This window comes from Montipora capricornis, unplaced genomic scaffold, assembly GCF_036669925.1.
Source record: "Montipora capricornis isolate CH-2021 unplaced genomic scaffold, ASM3666992v2 scaffold_417, whole genome shotgun sequence".
Taxonomy (NCBI): domain Eukaryota; kingdom Metazoa; phylum Cnidaria; class Anthozoa; order Scleractinia; family Acroporidae; genus Montipora; species Montipora capricornis.
The window spans coordinates 272,501-295,000 of NW_027180148.1; positions in this window are offsets into that span (position 1 = coordinate 272,501).

Genomic DNA, 22,500 nt, shown 5'->3' on the forward strand with positions numbered 1-22,500 from the left:
TTATGCGTGTGCATTTAAGATTTTGCTGTCTCGTCTCGGGTGGTCGAGGCAAACTGTTTACATGCGAAAAAGTTGTCTCACCTGCTGGGGTTACTCTACCTGCCGAGGCGAGAAAACTCGCCTCCTCGAGTTGTCTCGCTCACCTCATGTAAACAGTTGATAGAATTTTTAAAACAAATGAGTGGAAAAATATCTCGCCAAGGGTAACTCGGGGGAAGGGTTGTCTCGGGTACCCGAGACCATATCAACAGACCCTAAGAGGGCCGGGTGGCTCTTGGGACGAGAATGTGTCATTAAGTAATAACACGAAACTTAAGACGCAAAGACTACGTGAATAAAACATAAATCACACTTATAGCTGAGACAGGAGTAGCGATCAGCTTGGGTTTTAGGGGTTTTTATCTCTCTGTGAGATACAGTGGCTCGTGATGCCCCTCTCCTCCCCTCCACTTATGTGCAGGTGTGTGTATTCTGTGACATGAGTGATGTTGAAGTTGGCGAGAGGAGCAAGGGGACACTTCGTGACGCTTAATGAAATCCGCGCGCATCTAATTAGGGTCAAACTTGGACATATCTCTCATCATTGCAACCATGTTTTACCTGCACAAAATATGCATTACTGTAGGCGCTTCCATTGAGGTTATCTTAGGGATTTAATCGCACTCGAGGGTTCTGTCAAATAAAAAGAACGATATCAGAGGCATGCCTAGGCAAGTCTCTGAGAATTACAAACAATGTGTCCACTTTTTAGGAGCCTCTAAAACACTGACTTTCAAAGACGGAGTTTAGTGAACCAAAGAATTAGTGCTAATCAAGTGCAGAGAATTGCTAAACATAAAGGTTTTTTTTTTTTTTTTGAGGTCATAGACACTTTAAGGTTTAATGAGTTTATGGATGGGACTGGTTGAAAAGCCGGCGAAATGACCGAGGACTCTCTGACACTGAACTAACCTGTCGCGCGACTCTGACCGTGCAGGACGAACTAAGATGGCCGATTAGACGAGGTGATGATTTTCACGCGAGTTTAGATATTTAAAAAGATGAAGAATTGGATGAGCAATTTTCATCCATACGTAATCATGAGTTCTAGTCACATTAAAATGACTTATAAGGGATGTCTTCCCTATTTTCTTTGCATCATGATAAATAACATAATAAATAGTCACTTGTTTTGAATACTGTTTTTATCTCTCTGGATTGGAAATAGATTGCGCCCACAGTATAACGATCAACTGTGGGGAAAAAAAAAAATAATGATCAGCACAAAATAAAATTTAAAAAATATATGTCATCATTATTCAGTCGGACCTCCTAAATGAGGGCTACGCGGGCAACTTGGCAATGGCCGCAAGGCTCACGCGATCCTGGTCGAGCTTTGGAAAACCTCGTCCCCAGGGTCTCCCTGGTTTTAAACAAGAAAAGAGCCACCATGTTTAAAGCCGAGAAGAGCCTGGGGCGAGGTTAAGCGCTGAACTGTCAGCTTTCAATTATTCAATCAGCATTTTTAAGGTCTTAACAACCGACTTTAAAATGGTTAGCTTTCAATTGATCTTAAACAGGGGCTTTTTTGGTTGTTGTTGCAAAATTCGTTGCTTGAAGCTAAGAACTGTAATAATAGGCCATTTTCAAGTTCATGTCTGCCTCCTCTTCAAAGCGAGTCTAAGTGCGACGTTTTTGTTAGTAGAACTAATTACCATCACAAAAATGTCGTACTTAGACTCGCTTTCAAGAAGAGGCAGATATGAACTCGGAAATGCCCTATTATTACAGTTCTTAGCTTCAAGCAATAAATTTTATAACGTGAGGAAATTTGCAAAAATAGCCCCGCCCACTCTGGTCAATTTCAAAGTTATAACAAAAATAAACGATGATCGTAAATTCAAAGGTGCGGACGGGTTGTTGTGATGTTCTCGCAAGGTTTTGACAAATGGTTGATCTGATATACTTTGCAAACTTTGGGAAGTTCATTGATTCGCCGCTTAAAACAAACGTTACACGAAACATTAATTGGCAGTGGAAAACTATTACTTTATCAACCAGTTAGATGTTACTACGTTCAGGTGTTCTCAATCTAGTTTCCAGTCTCATTAAAGCTTGCGAAACACCACGTTATCAGTAAGAATGAGACAACCCGTTCTCGTTCTTGAAATCGCGATTATCTTGAATTGTTAAATTTGCTTTGAATTCACTATTATCGTGAATTTAGAAGACTGAAAGCTTGATATGGATTATGGGAAATGGTCATATTTGTTTGAAAAGATAACCCAAGTGTACGGACATAGGACTCGAACCTGGGAGTGTTGACTAACCCTTGACCTAGCCACTCGACCACCACACAACAACAATATTTCATAATGCTGTATTATTACTCGCCAACAAACAACATTAAACACTACAAAAGGTCGGTTTCCATTCTTCACCACCAAGCTAAACAGTTTAAATTCAAAGCTTAGGCCTAAATTATTAATCTAGGCCTAATTAAGGCCGGGACACACCAGGTGATAGGTCGCTGCGACACGTCTCGGGGACAAGTCGCCGCGACAATTCGCCTCGTTTGACACAGTTAATTTTGTGAAAATCATTGTTGCTGCAATCAGTGACACGAGTTCAAACGAGTTTGAATTCGTGCGACTGATCGCAGCGACAAAATTAGCGAAGATAGATAGATAGATTTTATTGAAAACAATACATGGCAGCCAAGGGCTGAATTGCGTATTGTTAAAATGTAAATAATAAAAATTACCTAAGTATATAATAATGCTATATAATAAAGAACTATTACGTTCGAAAAGCTATTTACAAGATCTAAAATTAATTTATACCGTATTTATATTAAAACTTGACTTAATAATAAAACTATTTCTTGCGCGTTTCCTGTTTATTTTAGGAATGTCAAATTTGCGTGTTCGTCGAAGCGAATATTTGCAGGCCTGATGTGAAGGCGGCAATAATGCCCGTAGCCTATGATTTGAATCAATTAGGATCTCGTTGAAAAGCGTGGCACAAATATTACTGTGGTGGACGCTAAGCGGCGCTATCTCCATGTGAGTAAGAGCTTCATCGTAACTGAGGCTAGGGCACATGATTTTTAAAGCCCTCTTCTGAACTCGCTCTAGCTCATTAACTAAATACTTTGGGAGTGAGTAATAATACACAGGGATCGCATAATCTAAAACTGATCTTACACAAGTGATGTAAAATAACCCTAAGTCATTGCAGGGAACCTTGGCCCTTTTTAGCTGAACTAAAAAGTATAGCCTTTTGGCTGCCTTTTTGATAACATCATTTACATGGGTGTTCCATGATAGATCACTTGTGATTGTTATTCCTAATAACTTTGCACTATCAACGAGCTCTAGCTCTTTGCCATGTACCCTAATTGGCTCAAATGTTGCCTTATTTCTAGCAAAAGAGATTCGGAGTTCTTTGCATTTCTCATTATTGAGTTGGACTCTGTTAGCCAGGGACCACTCGGCTACCTTATCAGCAATAATTTGGGCACTACTAACCTCGCCCTTTCCGACAACTTCAGATGCAGTAGTGTCGTCTACATATTTCCAGACACACGCGCCATTAATTACCAGGTCGTTTATCATAACTACAAACAACAGCGTTGTCGCACCAAGAGTACACCATAAGCGTGTGGGCAACTGTTTTCCAGGGAGGGGGGGGGGGGGGTTGGCGGTAAGCTATTTGCCCGTAAAAATGCGCTCAAGTTGTCCAAATATTTATGAAACTGAGTCGAAAAGAAACGAGGGTCACTAACTGTGCACTAACATAGACCTACATATGAAGTGAAAATATTCTTACATATGATTCTATCATACGAGCTCATAAAACACCTTAAAAGAAATAGCTGTCTCTGCCATTTCGATGGCCGAAGAAATCAATGATACGATCCATGTCATTTTTGACCACAGAGTTGGCATATGTCCTTTCATTGTTAATAACTGCGATGTTACTGAACGACACGTTGTTACCCCATGGTGCTGTGGAGGTAAGTTTTCAATCTGCACAACGCACTGAATCATCGTTCTGTAGAAAAAGATGTAGGAGGTATCACTGCAATGATGTGTACCACATTAGAAAATAATGGAAACATATCAAATAGATCATTTTTCTGCATTGTCTCCAGCTTTTCTGACACAGCCATGTAGCCTAATCCGCGCGCACGACGAAAACTCGCGTACATTTTCTGCTCGGCTTCCAGAATCTCGCCGTCGATTTTGCAAAATTTAGCGACGCGGGAGAAGCTTTCTTTATCAGGTGTTTCACTGTGGCAGATATTTTCCAAAGCACAGGGTATTTCCTGGTCATTTCGGATAAACCTGAGCTCAAGCTCGGACAGCACCTTGTCGATGGACGCATAGTGTGTTAATACGGTGGTCTGAGTAGGTTTTTGGATCTTTTCCTGAAGATAGCGTGAGCAGGGCTTTTAAATCGCGTTTCATTTGCCCGTATCAGTCCTTACGGCTTCCCACCGGCATGACCATCGCGTGGATTTCAATGAATTCAGCATCAATTTCAGATTCACATTAGCCGCCCCATCGAAGGCTTTACCAACAATGTTCTTGAGGTTAAGATTGAGTTTAATGATAGCAGATTTACTAGTTCATACAGTACTTCGCCTTCGGTTGATTTTGTGGAGTAGAAGTCGATGAATGCTTCTTTTTTCGTTCCATTCAGCGCGAAACTAAGACAAAGTGAAACTTGTTATGTTCTGCTAATGTCTGATGTTTCATCCAAGATGATACCATACCATCCGCTTGCTCGCATATCTTTTGTGATACTCTCGCGAATGAGATCGGCAATAATTTGTAGCAGTTCGTTTTGTATCACGGCTACCGAGTTTATCATTCAGCTAAGCTATGTCCTTGCACCGCAAGTGAATTAGTTCCAGAAAAGTACCTCTATTTATATCACTGATATTACTCAGACTATCGTGCCCTTCATCTTGGCCCCGTTGGGCGCTGTTCTGTTGTGGCGTGAACATGAGGCATTCAATGATAAGTTTAAAGTAGTCGCGATTTTCCTTCACATATTGTTTGTGTGATTCCTGGAGTTTGCTCAGTATTGGAATATTTCACTTCTTATTTGCTCTGCTATCAATGCATTTCGCCATGGCCGTTTGATGGTTCTCACTCTTGTGGTGTTTAGTAATACGCTCTAGCTTCTTCTAATTGTCAAAAGTGAAATCATGGGCATTCAAGTATTTCTGTCATGGGTAGCAGCATGCTTTCTTTGTTTCACAGTTGTACGTCAGCCATGGATATCGTTTGTACCAGGGCGGGTTAAAATCTCTAGAAAAAGATATAGACTGAGAACCCTCGTCTATATCACTGGACTTTTGGCAAGTACCACTATAATTTACAAATTTGTATCCAAAGAAGAACTGTGCGCACCATCTGCGATATCTGTCTTAGCTGGAGTACTATTATCCATGATAACTGACTTAAGTGACTTTTCCGGAACACTATTATCTATGACAATTGAAATGGACCTATCCCGATTAGCACTATGCACAATTTCAGAGTTAGCACCATTATCTATGATTTCTGTAGAATCCGGAACAGTAGCACCATTATCTATACTTTCCATATCCATGATGTCTGACTTATCCGAATTACCTTTATCCGTGATTTCTGATTCATCTGTCGAACCAACATCCATAAATTCTGACGTAACCAGAGCACGCCGAGCACCATTGTTCACTTGAATCACCACGATTTCTGATTTTTATCCAGAGCAGTATCTGATGAATCTACTATATCTGTACTTCTGTCATTCTGAAGACCTGAGCCAACGTTTTCGGCATCGATTTTACTGCATAGCATATTGATTGTTTCATTGCCGCCGGTGAAACCTAGTTGCGACTGATTTGGCGCACGAGAAACAGCAAACTTAACTTTCTGGCCTAATTGCTTGTTTCTTGCATGATCGCCTTGGTACTCAGCAACGATGTCTTTTTTACATTCGGAACAGGTAACCCGGTGTCGATAGGCTCGCTTATGTTTTTGTGCCGCTGGATTCGACGTGTCTAATATCGCACAAAACGAGTGCTAAACAAAACAAAAAAAACACGTAAGATGAGTACTTGTTTCCACTGTCGCGTAATTTTTTACGACATTCACTGTAGGGCATGGTAAATCATAGGTCATTCACTGTAGGCCCATGGTAAACCCAGTTAAATTCACATAAGTCACTGGTTGCCTAGCACGTGACTCCGATCTTCTGAGAATATCCAGTCAATAATTTTAATACGATATGATTCTAGAAAGTTACGCCGAAATTGATTAATTGACGACTGCAAATATTTCACACCAGCTAATGCAGTGCAGCACAATGCCCAAAAATAAAATAAAAATTCAAATATGTATATAAATATATGATCCCCTTCAAACAGAAACTCACCGACCTCAGGTCAATAAAATAGAAAATATCTATCTCTTTGAAAAAAATAACATGGAAACTTTTGTAAAAACTGGCTTTGCGCAAATTTCTCTTATTGCCCAAAAAATTCCGAGTCGCCCAAAAATTTGGGGGGTGCAGCAGTCCCCCACCCCCATGGCCCGTACGCCTATGGTGCACACTCCCGGCAACAAGTCGCTGCGACAAAATATAAATGAAACAATGAGAGACCGTCATATGGTCCCCATATTGAATTAGAAAATTAGTGCATATTCCACCACATACGAAATCACTGCGTGTGCACCAAACAGGCGTCGTGTCGCAGCGACTTGTTTTGCAAGTAGTACACACGAAGTGACTTGTCGCAGACACCTGTCACTGCAACTTATCGCCTTGTGTGTCTCGGCAGCGATACTCTAAAGTAGACTTAAATAAATGCCTTTTTTTTAGAAAGGTGTTTCTTGTTGATCTGCAGCAGGTAAAACGGAAAGAAGCGGTTCCTGCAGAGCAGAAACTCTGGGTTCAAATCCCATCCATGGATATGATTCTTTTATTTCCTTATTTTCTATGCCACAAGAAGTTCTGGGACACAGTGATAATAGTGAATTCAAAGCAAATTAACAATTCAGGATCAGCGCGATACTTGGACCGATATTACTTTTATTGATTGTTAACGATATGCCAAATGCAGTTTCTGGTGCAATGATTGCAATGTTTGCTGATGATTCAAAGTGCTATAAGATCATAGCGCAAGAGTCTGATTTTGATAATTTTCAACAGGACTTATATGCACTTTTAGCTTGGTCTTTGTGCAATGATCTATATGTTCAACCTGCCAAATGTAAGATTGTGAGCATATCTAGGAAACGTGTAAACCCACCACGTATTTATAAATTAAATAGAATTGACCTGGAGCTGGTTAAATGTGAAACGGATCTTGGGGTTATGATTACTGTTGCTAAGGCAAACAGGATGTTGGGTTACTTATGGCAAAATTGCGATGGTGTGGTCGACAGTGAAGCTCTTTTGCGCCTTTTTTGCTCATTAGTTAGCTCCCATTATTGTTATTGTTTGGGCATTACATGTTTGGGCCCCTCAGTCTGTTGTAAATCAGTTATTTCTATTAGAACAGGTACAGAGAAGAGCAATGCGCTTTATCGTAGGTAGAGGCAGAGATCTGTCTTAAAAGGATCATCTGATCAAACTTAAATTACTACCGCTAAATTATTGGCTGGAATATTTGGAATTAGTTTTCTTTTACAAAGGGGTAAAAAGGGATATAATTTTTGTCGACACTTTGATGAATATTTTTCTTTTCTACTGGGGTGCTCTCGATGCGCTAGTACTGAACTTTTTCTCAAGACGAATAGAACTCGCCCCACACATTTTCGTGATTATTTCCTCAACAGAATTACTATCTTGTGGAATAGTATACCTGACGATATTAAGTTAGCTAATTCCTTGGGCTCCTTCAAGCGCAAGCTTAAATCGCTATTCTTTTAAAGTTTGCATAATGCTTTTAATGGGGATAATGTTCGCTCTTTTATGATTATTTGTCCAAAGTGTAGAAGAGTGAATGTAAGTAGTGAATGTCCTTCCTTGCTAAAATGCCTGTTATCCAGTCACTGAGGGTTTAGATATATTAGATTCACTTTTTTTTTGGAGGTGGGAAGAGTGGGGGAGGGCTTGTAATTATATATTTTATACCGTTATGGGGTTGGGTAAGGCGTTTGAACCTTGTAGGGGATGCTATTCCCTTTTGTTCTAACACCTGTATAATTGTATGTACAAATCTTAAAATAAATCAATAAATCAATCAGTAAATAAATAATATGCCAACAAAATTCTTTAGTAAACCAATTAAGGAGATTATACTAAGGATTGTGCCCACTCAATGTGATTTAAAAATAATATAACTTCTCCTTTCTGACAACCAAAAGTATCCCATTGAAGCCATCTAAACTCTTTCAGGTGTCTCTAAGAAAGACACAATTGCTTCAATTGGCCAGATAAGTGCAAGGATCACTTGTCCCTTTTATGTTGGAAGCGTTAACCAATAACGTTAAATGTAACACAAAACTGCCGACAAACCTTGAGCAATCGGATTCAAGTTCAGAGAAAAAAAAAGTTGGTTTAATCATGTACAAACAGCAGGATCACAAACAAAAAATAATGTTCAAGGGATCCGAGGTTCACCCAAATCCACCGAAGTAGCAATGGGGAGAAATCTCTAATCACTATGGAATGTCATACGGTGAGAGCACACTACTAAGATTTCATGATTCTATTAATTCAGTTTGGAAATTTCCAGAGATCACTTATAATGATACCCATCCTAGATCTGGCGTATATGCGCTACACATTAATTCATTAGAAGTGGAGAGAACATGAAATTTAGATACACAATGCCGATGACTTTCTTTGTAGAAGTGTTGGTCGTTTTGCTCGTGGCGGAGACATGCTGTGGCCAAGTGTTTTGGGAAATAGAGGAGGATATTAAGGAAAGTGAGCCCAAAAGATAAGATATGAATGCCATTATACTTGAACTGCGCACACTACCTTTTTTTAAGAGAACGGCTGTCCACTTTCTATCCTAACCTTTAAACCGTTAGCAGAAAAGTGAAGAGATGCATTCATCGGTGATGACTCAAGAATACTCGCAAAAATTCTGAGAGCTCCTACAGCAATAGAGACAACATCGCAAGGTTAGCAAGTTACAGGACTACAGTAGACAATTAACTTTGGCTAAGATACTCCTTGCATAAATGTCTTTTAAGAATTTGACTCTGCTTCAAGTAAGACTGCGACAAAACTTAGTTCCCAGAAGCGCTTCCCTTTGCTCCTGACCACCAATTGTAGCCCGTACAAGGCTTTCAGGTTAGGGAACTTAAGCAACGACAACGGAGACGTCAACGGACACGTCATAAATTTGCATAATTACTGGGCAGTTTGCACGCCCTGCATGTGCATTTTTCGCTTTTGTCCATTTCTTTGCTGTCGTCAGCAAAACAACAACGTAAAATAGCCAAATTTGAGGTTTTATGAAGAACTTCAGCACTCGAGGATAAATTGTCATATTCTGACCTAAATTAAAAGCCGTTCCGACCAGTGTAATTTTTGAGGAACTACCACACCCTTGTCATATTCAAAAGGTTGAAATAGTCACCAAGTCATGATTACAATAACGCGAATTTATATTTTGAGATGAAAGTCAAAAACAAAGTCTCTTACAAAGGAAAAAACCAACATGGGAGAATTTTTTGCGATACTATTTAGTTTATAGGATATTATTATTTGCAATATTGTTTGAAAATCTAGCAACTAAAGCTAGATATTTGGTATTGTTATTTAGTACAAATCGTGTGTGGTCATGGTCATGTCGACACTAAACAACTGGTAATAAATCTATAGATTACTAAATAATGCGTTCAGTGCAGAAAATTACCCATTCAATTTCTCTCTTGTTGACTAAGAAGTATACGATACGTATTTTATAAGTGTCCTGAGTATGGCCCTGGGTAACTTGCTTAATACAGCGGTGGCGGCGAATAAGGAGGCACCTGACTGTTCCAAGGAAAGGCTGGTGGGCATGCGTTCTCTGGCTTTAGATCATGTCTCAGCACAAAAGGTCTTCCAGGATACGGTGAAGGTTAGTACGGCGGAGGCTGGTACTGGCGACCTTGGTAACCGTGGTTCATGTTGAGGGCAAGGTTGTTAATCGATGTTTGGCTTTTCGTTCGACGTCTTCAGCCTGTTTTCTTTTCTCCTTTATACGTCTGTTTTAAAACAAAGTCTTTACCTGCAACATTAGAGATATCACAAATGGAAGTTTATTTAACATAAAACGCAAAAGGATTGCCGCTAAAGTGACTTTCAATTTAGAAAAAAATTCCGTCCGATGAGTGAAATTTGAATACCAGGACACAGGGATATTTTACCATCACTTTCATTAGATTGTTACAAAAACACATCCTTATACAATCAGGACAAACCCAACAACAATAACGCGAATGTGCAATTTGATTCGCTCGTGTACCTCAAGCACAAGATAACACGATAACACGAACACGACAAAACGAAAAAAAAAATAGAAATATCGACAAACAGTAGAATGAAACCAAAAATTGCAACGAGCGTGTTTAACTAGATTAAGCACAACTGAGATGGTAGGAACAAATCGATACTTTAACAGTAGGAAATTTCCGATTAAGTTATAAACGGTACCGAACCATGTGACCAGAACAACGAACAAACCCGAACCACGACGAGCCAAAACTGAACGGATTCAAGCAAAGAAGCCTACCTGTGTTTCGGTCATCAGTAGCTTTTCTGCAATTATTTTTCTGTCTCTCTTGGTGGACTTCTGTTTGTGCATTAGTTGCTTATCAGAATCTAAACATGAAAATGAAGGCAAAAATACTCAGTAGTTAGGACTGAAACAATTGTTGTGCAATATCCACACCTGTTAAATGAATTTAACTCTTTGTTCTCTTTGACAAAATCACCCAGTAGCCCTCGCGTAGTCCGCACCATCAGTAGGGAGCTTCACCAACGACAACGGTGACGTCAACGAGAACGTCACAATTTTGCATACTGGTGGCCAAAGACAATAGCTTTGCATGCTCTGCACGTGCCCTTTTTATTTTTCTCCCTTTCGTTGCCGTCGTCAGCAAAACAACAACGTGAAATGACCAAATTTTGAGGTTTTTGAAGGACGTCAGGATTTAAGATAAATTTTCATTTTCTCCTCTAAACAAAGCGCTGCTCATAACGTTTTCATTGCTGAGGGACTTCCATACCTTTGTCACATTAAAAAACTTGGATTAATCGTGAAGTGATTACAATAATGAGAATTTATGATTTGAGATGACGTTCTCGTTCCCGTTTTCGTAGTTGTTGCTAATGCTCCCTAATGTCTTCACTTCGCTCAAGTTGATCAAAGGGAGGAGTGCGATACCCACTGGATGAATAATAACCAACCAGTTGACAAAAACTATGTGGTTTTGCTGACGGCTAAAAGCGAAAATCCACCTTACGAAAAACCAAAGCGTAAAATCAAGAGCTTGCTTGCAGGTTGACAAAAATAAAGCTATTTGCTCTAAACGGGCAGGAAAATTAACCAGCGCGGCAGACCACCCTTCAAAGAAGTGAAACAAAACTCCACAATGAGCATACCGTTGGACACGTTTATTTAAAACGTAAAATCAACAGTTTACCTTTGGTGAGTTTTCTACGTTTCATTTTATTTATTTAAGTTTCTAACTAATTCAATGTGCGTGTTTTTAAAACCCTCGTAGGTTCAAGCAATCCGTTTCGGAAAACATTTTGGGAAAATTGAGTTTCGCGAATGTTAAAACAAAGTCGTTAGTATACAGTAAGTGTATAACTACTACCATTGTGGTATTAGTAAATACTAACTGCAAGTAATTGCTTCACGTTTGCCAAGTCAATAATTTTTTAAAATAAGTGTAATTGATTTCAGTCTTTGGAAAACTAGCTGCTTGGTGACGAGCGAAAGGACAAGTGAAAAAGTCCTCGGAAGGATTCAAACCTACGGATAAATTAACTGAATAAATGCTTGAAAGAAAATTCGCCGAGAGCGGAATTTGAACCCACGTCCCCCGTTACTAGTCAGGTGTGATAGCCACTACACCACCAGGACAACCATGCTGGCAGCTATTGAAGAGCTATCGAAGAGGTGATTTACGTGGTTAGGGCGTGGACCTCCAAGGAAATTTTCTTTCGAGGTGACAAGGTAGGGGAGCCTTTATCTCCACTTGAAACCCAGCTAAGAATCAAGTTAATGATGCACGACCGTAGTCAACTTAGCGGATGACAGGGAACGATCCAAAAGGGATACAGGCTAATTTTATTTGTGTATGAGGAGTATATGAAAGAAACACTGACCCCGTACACCCCAAATAGTCATATTTTCAACTGAATAAATGTTTGAAAGAAAATTTGCCGTGAACGGGATTTGAACCCACGTTCCCCTGCTACTAGCCGGGTGTGATGGCCAATAGGGAGCTTACGAAACGAGGACGACGGCGGCTACAAGGACTTCATTTAAAAATACAAGTTCGCGTTATTCATATCACTACAAAGCTTTTTGGTGTCGTTTCGCGTTAAAAACGTGTATTAACTGGCTAGGAATTAAACTGGTGTGAGTGGGTTGGAAGCGTAGAGAGAGAGAACTGAAAATTCATCGTCATGTGCTAACGTCCTCCACAGAACCTTGAATTTGGTCATTTCACGTCGTCATTTAGGAGATGACGGCAAAGAAATGTACCAAAACGTAAAACGCACGTGCAGTGCGTGCAGTGCCATTGTCTTTGCGCACTGCAGCGTCGTCGCTGCCGTCGGCGTCGTCGTTTCGTAAGCTCCCTATTACACCACCAGGACAACCATGCTGGCAACACAGCAATCGAAGAGGTGATTTACGTGGTTAAGGCGTGGGTCTCCCGGGATATTTTCTTTCAAGGTGACAAGGTAGGGGAGCCTATAAATCCTGCAACCTCCGATCGGATGCTCTACCCATTGAACTACCAGAATTCATGTAGAGCAAAGGTGGTTTATCTGGGTACTGAATGGACAATCTGATTTTTTAGTTGTTCTTTTGCACGTCGCCAAGCAACTAGTTTTCCGACCTTCCCACAGATGCATAAAACCTTAATCCTTTCATTCCCAAGATCAAAACGTTCATTCTCCTAACTAGTACAATAGATTTCTTTGTTGAGCAGTCATGAGAATTTGGTGTTATATCAACATCACAACCTTTAAGCTAATAATTATCTTCATTCTCAATACCTGTCTGACTAACATTTCATTGAAATTTTGAGGAGAATTAATGCAGGGTTATAAGGTGGTTTATCTGGGTCCTGAAAGGACAGTCTGGTTTTTTAGTTGTTCTTTCGCACGTCGCCAAGCAACTAGTTTTCCAACCTTCCCACGGACGCATTACACCTTAACCCTTTAATTCCCAAGATGAAAACGTTCATTCTCCTAATTAGTACAATAAATTTCTTCGTTGAGTAGTCATGAGAATTTGGTGTTACATCAGAACCACACCTCTTAAGCTGATAATTAACTTCATTTTCAATACTTGCCTGACTGGAATTGTGAGGAGAATTTACATGCTGATCATTCCTGGTAGTCAAAAGGTTAAAACGTTTGTGTCATTTTTTTTGTTTGTTTTTAAAGAAATTCCAAAAGAATCCGTTTGTGGCGGACTACGATTGACAAACGCTTCTTCATTTTTCCTTTTTGATTAATCTTAGAGCTATATAAGCAAATGTCATCAGGACAACAGTCATGGCGGCCAGTGCCAGTTCATTGTACCACAAGTGATCGACAATAATTCCTTGTGAGGACAAGTATTGATTGCCATTACTCAAGCTGCAATACAGCAAAACAATGAAACAAACCAATCCTGAATTAAAATGATAATGATAAATATACTACTACTACTACTAACAATAAAAATTAAAATATTATATTAAATTATATTAATAATATATATTCTTAATGTTATAATAAGAAGGCAAAACATGGGTTCCCTGCCAAAAACACAGACAACCCAAAAAAACCAAAACATAGCCTCGACCTAAGGCCATATTAGTGGGAAACGAGACGTTATCGCTTAGCGCCAACACTATATCATTCCGATTTAAAAATAAACATATGAACACATAAAAACATAAATTTCATGACGAATATTTATTAGACCATTTTCCTTGCGGGATTTTTCAGGTCCAAAAAGAGAAACTGTCAAATTGTGCAGATCAACAGAAAAAAAATTATCTATCATAATTCGCAGGAGGGGGGTAGTAGAACGCTGTTATACTCACTGCTCTCTGATGGAGTGGTTTAGAAAACTATGAGCACAAATGAACATACAAAGGAAACAATGGACCCTCCACCCAAAACAAAATTGAGCTGTGTCGTATATCGATTCGATGAGATAACGGATTGAAAAGAGCTACATGGTATTTGTAACCTCCAGTTGGCGGTTTTGTCTTTTGGAGGAAGAATGTGAGCGACAAAGCCGCGAGGGGAACGGAGCAGGAGGAGAACATTCCCCTCGGGGCTTCGAAGCGCTTCTTCTCCGAGAAAGACATTGCTGCTTGCTACGGAGGCTATGGACTCCTGGAAAAGGGAAAGCTGTGCGCCATGATTTATGTGGAACTGGTGCAATCCTAGACCTTCACATTTCACGGCCGGTGCCTTAACCACTCAACTTCGCTAACTATATCGACACCAAATCGCGAATAAAGAAGACATACCAAAGAGTAGAGTTCGCTGGACAATCGAAGTGCATGTTGTGAAGCTCATTGATCTCTAGTATCTAAAGGACAATGGATGAAATATTACGTACCCAAATATGAGAATAGGGAGTTTAACAAACGACGACGGCAACGGCAACGACAACGCCAAAAAGCAGTAATATTATTGGTTAAAACAGGAAAAAAAATCGTGCTGCACGGGCGGCACGCATTTTGTACCTTTCTCTCCCGTTCTCGTCAAAACAACAACGACAAATTACCAATTTTAAGGTTTTGACGACAACGTGGACAAACAACAATGAATCTTTCCTTCTCTCTGTTTGTTTCCAATCCGTACGTACCATGCAATAAGGTTATAGCCTACTTCGCCCATATTGTACAACATAAACAAAGATGGGAACGTCATGAAACACTTAGAATAGCTCAAACTAATAGTTTGAAACTTTAAAGCGCCACTGCCCTTCTTAGCGTTTTTCAAAAACTAGACAACGACTAATAATAACTAAAAACTCATTATAGCTGATTCAGAAATCGCGACATTCACACACAACATTGAAACTCTGATTATTCCAGCAAGAGCCTGGGCGTACAAGTATAAAAAACCGTATGAACACGAGTGATGTTTTGAAAGTTCTCAAAATTACGTCGAGTGCTGCAATTTGAGAACTTTCAAAACAGCAGGAGTTACTCCATCATCGTGTTTCTATAGCAACGTCCGTGTTGCACTCTATAACCTACTTATGCATTCGTCATTGACCAATCAGAAGCGTGATATTCTGTTGAGAATACTAAAGTTACCTCCATTGCATAGCGGAATATGCTGATATATTTTATCCATGCCAGCCAACTTAGAACAGAGTTTAGATTTATTAAGACACCACCAAATACCTGTTAGAGAACAGAAAATAAAAGAGCTATTTTACGAAACTGATTTTAGTGCGAGAAAAAAAAAGTAGGAATAGCAAAAGCCAGCCTGCATAGATGGGTTTGTCCGGGCGCCAGGCAAAATTCTAACGACGAACGGCAAAGCCGAGAGAAGAATTGGAGAGAATGTGTTTCCATCACAAGTCTCCGATTTATTAGTTTTAGTGAGGCTGATTGTCGAATGCGTATATATCAAAGAAGTATTCCTTTTTATACAAAAACATATTTCTGAACTTGTGTGGATGAAAATAAATTGCTTCGTTTATTGCTGATATAAAAAACGAGAATCGTAAAGAAGCAATACGTAGTGTGGATGGGGCTTTCCAATGAAAACAGTTCGTTGTGAATAACCATAGTTAATAGAGGGGCTGGTTTTGAAACTCGGCAAATATCAAAGGAGCAAACAAAAAAGCCAAGATTTAGGTTGGAAAGTCGACGACCGTGCACAATCTTTTGTTTTGCGCTCATGCACTATGTATGAATGACGTAACCAACACGTTTTTATTGGTTAGTTTCTCAGTACAGAGTAAACAACTATTGTGTTTTGTGCACGGACAAGGCCAAAAAAGAGAACAAAAACCTACAACAAAGAAATTTGGCCGGTTTCATAAATATTCCCCTGTAATAACTATGGTTAAAACTTACTTTAGACATGATGAAAATAAACTTGATTTTACAGGGTGCCGAATTAAAACACAATAAAGAAAATCCCCTAACATTAAAAGCAAAAACGGAGTCAATCAATAAATTGAAAAAAAATCACTTACCATCATGAACACATAAGGCAGACCAACTAGGAGGTTTGCTATAGCGAACGTCCGTACGCATGCGCTGACAAAGAAACCCACACTGCAGGCACAGAGATTCGTCAAAATGAGGGTGAACGTAAACATAAAGAATTTTGCAACTTGACGATCAAGGCATGCAAGAAAATTGAGAAAATTTGGGGTATTTCGTGCTGAGAATATACTAATAAAATAACATTACAATTTCAGCAATGGACTGAAAAAGAGCTTCACTGGGATTCGAACGTATGACCCCTTCCAGAACTCCAAAAAATTTCCCTGATCCCAACAGATGTGGCTTCGCAGTTCAATTGATAAAGCTTTTTATTATATAAACACCAATGAAATACCAAGTGAGCTTTCGCGCGAAAACAGGATATCTTCACACGCGAAAAGATCACTGTTGCTATGGTTACATATAAAAACGCGCCTTTCGATGCCTTTCGTGAAATGATTTAGTATTTCATTGGTATTTATATAATAAATAGAATATTACATGGCCGCTTGGAGATACGAAATTTCTCTTCTCGTGTTGAAAAATATTTCACGAGTGAGCGCAACACCAATGAAATACTTAGAGCGATTTTCGTATGACCTTGAAAAAGTGTTCGCGATTTGTTTCAAGGACCAATGTTTGGCAAGATTAAAACAAACCACCTACTCATTCCCGCCAAGGAAACTCCTAATATGAGCAGTAATCAGTTCGATTGCCCAATCACATTACTGCATTTCAAATGACGTCAAAGCGAAACTTTCCAGGGAGTTCCATGGAGAGATGACGTTATTTGCATCCGTGTTCGCTAAGCCAATGAAAATTCGCGCTCGTTTGTTTTTGTTCGATAAGCCAATTAAATGTTTTGCATTTTTGTTTACATTCTGTTTTTCCGCTTATTTTTCAAGGTCATATGAAAGTCGCTATCTCTTAATCCAGCATGAGCGTAAAATTTTGTTTCGTTTTTCTTTTTTGGTGAAAGTTTCATTTCCTTACTTTTGTTTTTCAAGAATATCAATGTTCAACAAACTTTAGAAGAGACATAAACTCCTTGGTTAATTTTCAATCTGGGATAATTGAACAACCGGGATCCGGGATACTTAGGAAATCACATCATGCACAACGAAAACAATTACCTGTCATAAAGTAAACAACGACTGAAAATATAGAGGCAGGTACAAGACGAAGGGCGATGAGATCACAGAAGACTTTGGCCAAAAAATACACCGAGATTCTGTAATATCCACTCACTGATTCGTGTCTGCAATGCAAAGACAAGGCAATGTTAAAAATGGTAACAGAGCTTTCTTGCGCCAAGAATGAAGAAAAGGCGTAGAAGGTGAACTTCTGGCGCCAGTTGCCTGAAGGGTGGATAACGCTATCTACTGGATGAATCACTATTCACTGGATACCGTAATAATTGGCTTTGCTAGTGTTTATCCACTGGATAGCCTTATCCACGTTTCGAACAACCGAGGCCTGCTGTTCTGCTGAGGGGGGAGCAAAGGTGAAAAAATTGTCGGCTAATAGAAACACGTTGCAACTACTTAAATTGATTCAATCACATTTTGACGTTTTCTGTGACCCATTCCTTAACAGACGCACGGCAACAAGGAATCTATTTGTTATAAAAAATAAAGAACTAAAAATTTTTGATGATGACGTCGGCTATGCGTCTATCCTCTAATAGATCATAGGTGAGAACCAATCAAAACGAGCGCATGATTGAGCTTATTATATAATAGAAAATAGAAGAATATTCAACAACTGACATGAATGTTGGTCTTTCCTTGATGAATAACTCAACTGCAGACAAATTTCCAAAAACTGTGTTCTCACCAAGAAGAAGAACACACCCACCCTGAAGGTAAAAAAAGAAGAGAACAAAAGAGTAAAGTAAAATAACATCAATTCAGCCTCTCCTTCAAAGCCTTTGAACATTTCGCGCCATATTCTCAGCAAATCACAGCGACGAGCGAAACAAATTATCACTTGCCCGCGTCAAGTTTTCCAGCGTTTTAGAACGGCTATACCACCATGAAGCAGATACATGATGATGACGTCAGTATCGTGGGTATGAACTTACGATGCGGTGAAACATCACCAGACAATTAAAGAGATTTCCCCATTGTTATCCGAGTTCCTAGAGGTTGGTTGCAATTCACCTAATACTGAGGTTGATTTAGCAACAGAACGGGAACCTCAGTTGACGACGCGAGAGAACGCGGAAAAGTCTGAACTCTACTTTAATCTGACATAATATGGACATTTTTCTGCGCGCGCCGTTGTCAACTGATGTTCCCGTTCTGTTGCTAAATCAGCATTAAGCGCCGAAACAAACGGTTCTAGTTTAAACAGAGTTAATAGAGGAAACTGTTTAGGAAAGCCGGCGAACTTCAACGGGCGAAAAACAACGGAGCGCTTTCTGACCTTGAACGTACCTGTCACTTGACTCTGACCATGCAGGACAGGCTAAGATGGCGGAAGGATTAGACGAGTTGAAAACTTTCACAACTTTCAAGACATTTTTTAGATATTTAAAATATGATGAAAAATAGCTGCATGAGCAATTTACAGCCACACGTAATGATCAGTTCTAGTCACATTAAAATGACTAAAGAAATACTTATGAAGGAATGTCTTCCCTACTTTCTTTGCGTCATGATAAATAACATGATAAATAACATGATGAATAAACAGTCACCTGTTTTGAATACCGTGTTCATCTCTCTTGAGTTGATAATAAATTGCGCCGACAATTAGAGCAAAAATAATCATTACGATCAACTGTGGGGAAAAAATTAACTAACAATTAGCACAAAATAACCAAGAAAACTAGATATCATCATTGTTCAGTCAGACCTCCTGTTAAAAATGGCAGTTGCGCAGGCAACGTGGCGATGACGGCAAGGCTCACGCAACCCTGTTTGAGCTTTGGGCATCCTCGTCCCCAGGGTATACTCGGCTTTGAACACAGCATGTGAAAAGTCGATAAGATCCTGGAGCGAGGTTGAGCTTTGGGGTGCGAACGCCAAAATTGTCAGCTTTCAATTTTTAAGGTCTAAAGGAACTGACTTTAAAATGGTTAGCTTTCAGTTATTCTAGCTCACGTCCACAATTATCATCTTCAAGCAACGAATTTTGAAATATTAGGCATTTTGTAGAAACAGCCCTGCCGACTATGGTCAAATTGAAAAGGCACATTAAAAATTAACCATAATCGTAAATTCAAAGGCAAGGATGGGTTGTTGTGATGGTCGATCTGATATACACAGCCAACGAAAGGAAAGTTTATTGATTCGTCAGTTGAAACAAACGCTAGATGAAAAAGTTGGCAGTGAAAAATGTTTGCTTTATCAACTAGTCAGATGTCACTGCGTAGTGGCTGTGTTCTCAATAGAGTTACCAGTCTCTCACTAAATGTGATATATGGATTTTCCAAATAGGTCATTTTCGAAATATCAAATATTCAGCTTGATAATGAGGCAGTGACAGTAATAGAAACACGTTGGAATGAATGTGAAAAATATTTACATGCCATCCACTTTCCTTTGTCTTTGTCCTCATGCCTCACTATCAAGCTAAATTTTAATATATCGGTAAAGGTCTATTGAAATAACCTTAACTACTGAAGACGTATGTTTATGTTGAGGTCTACGAAACATCACGTTAAAAATTCAAATTAAAAGAATTCTAATCAAGTTAAGTTTATTAAGTTAATATCAAGTTAATAAAAACAACGCTAACCAGAAAATAGCTAAAACTAATCTAGGCGGGTAGCAAGTGGGACAGTTTACAAAGTAAATATAGTTGTGACTATTACATAAGTAAAGAAAAGTATATAAGTATATATGCACACAAGGAGGGGGGGGGGATGTACTTGGGTCAACGCTGGCCTCTCAGAACCCCTACCCCCTACCAAAAGTATCCCGTTGAGATTCAGGTGTCTCTCAAAGACAATAGGCCATTTCTGAGTTCATGTTTGCTTCCTCTTCAAAGCGAGTCTAAGTGCAAAGTTTTTCTTATGAAAATTAGTTTTCATTCATATGTAAACTAAAACTAATTACCATCACAAAAACTTTGCAATTAGACTCGCTTTGAAAAGGAGGCGCACATGAACTCGTAAATGGCCTTATTGCTTAAGTTGTTCAGATAAGTACAAGGATCACTCCCTTTATGTTGGAAGCGTTTGCCGATAACGTTAAATGTAACACAAAACTGCCGACAAACCCCTTAAATTAAGCGATCGGATTCAAGTTCAGATAAAGGCAGAAAAAAAAAAGGTTGGTTTAATCATGTCCAAACAGCAGGATCACAAATAAAAAATTGTTAAGCGGATTCGAGGTTCACCCAAATCCACCGAAATAGCCATGGGCCAGGGGAAATTCCTTTACTTATCCTGACATTTTGAAAAGCTATGGAATGCCTTACGATAAGAGCACACTTCTAATATTTCATGATTTGAAAATTTCCAGAGAGGACATACACTGATGCCCATCTATGTGCTACACGTGAAACTTAATTCTTTAGAAGTGGAGGGATCATAAATTACAGATACATAAAACCAATGACTTTCTTTATAGAAGTGTTGGTCGCTTTGCTCGTGGCAGAGACATGTTGCGGCCAAGTGTTTTGAGAAACAGCGGAGGATGTTTACGAAAGTAAGCCTAACAGATAAGATATGAATGTCATTCTATTTGAACTGCCAACACTAACTTTTTTTGTAGAGAATGATTGTCCCACTTTCTATCTTGACCTCTAAGCCATAAGCAGAAAAGTGAAGAGATGCACTCATTGGTGATGACTCGTGAATACTCGCAAAAATTCCGAGAGCTCCTGCATCAGTCGAGACAACATCGGAAGGTCAGCAAGTTACAGGACTACAGTAGACAATTAACTATGGCTGACGTACTCGCCGCATACTGAAATGTTTTTAAGAATTTGACTTTACTTCAAAGAAGACTGGGATTAAACTTAGTTCCCACAAGCGTTTCCTTTCGCTCCACCAAAACGGTGGAGCACAGAAGGTTCTCAGTAGAGGAATTTTGAAAGTTAATGCGCACAACATATTGTGTTTTAGGTTTGCGAGATATTCCTCCACTCTAAGAAACAAGACATAAAATGATGACATATCTCCTTGATCACCATGACAACTCGAGAGACAAGAGATTCACTCCATATTATGACGTCGTGTTTGCTCTCGATTCATCCGAGTCGATATCCAGGGCCGACTTCAATGTCAGTGTAAGTGTTACGAAGAGTCTAGTGACAAGGTTTGAGCCTGACTTACGATTCGCTGCAATAACATTTGGTGCCAATGCCTCTGTAAGCTTCAATTTTAAGTCACCCAAGGTAAGCAAAAGGATCAACACAGGAACTATTGTAATGGCAAAAGGTCGCCAATTGTAGCCCGTATCAGGTTTTCAGATTAGAGAACTTAAGCAACGACAACGGAGACGGCAATGAGAACGTCACAAATTTACATAATTACTGGGCAGTTTGCAAGCCCTGCACGTGCATTTTTCGCTTTTGTCCATTTCTTTGCCGTCGCCAGCAAAACAACAACGTAAAATAGCCAAATTTGAGGTTTTAGGAAGAACGTCAGCACTCGAGGATAAATTATAATTTTCTCGCCTAAATTAAGTGCCGTTCCGACCAATGTAATTTTTGAGGAACTACCACAACCTTGTCATATTCAAAAGGTTGAAATAGTCACCAAGTCATGATTACAATAACGCGAATTTATATTTTGAGATGACGTTCTCGTGGCCGTCGCCGTCATCGTTACTTACGTTTTCTACTGTGGGATGTGCGGGAAATCAAAGCGGAGCACCGCACGCCGGAGGAGCGCGTGCGGAGCACCAAGATTAAGAAAATATGGTAACCCATTGATGCCAGAAATGTTGGTTTTAGCTATGACGTCATTCGCTACCGTCCGTCCGTCCACCCCTCCATGTATGCCAATGTGACCTCAGTGAAGAGGTTTATGTGGTCTTTATGTGCAAACATAATTGCTTTTTATGGACTGTTCGAAATGATTTTCACGGAAAAACCTCTGCTAAAGGATGGGAAAAATATCAGGGAAACACTTTCAAGCAATTTTGAAGCG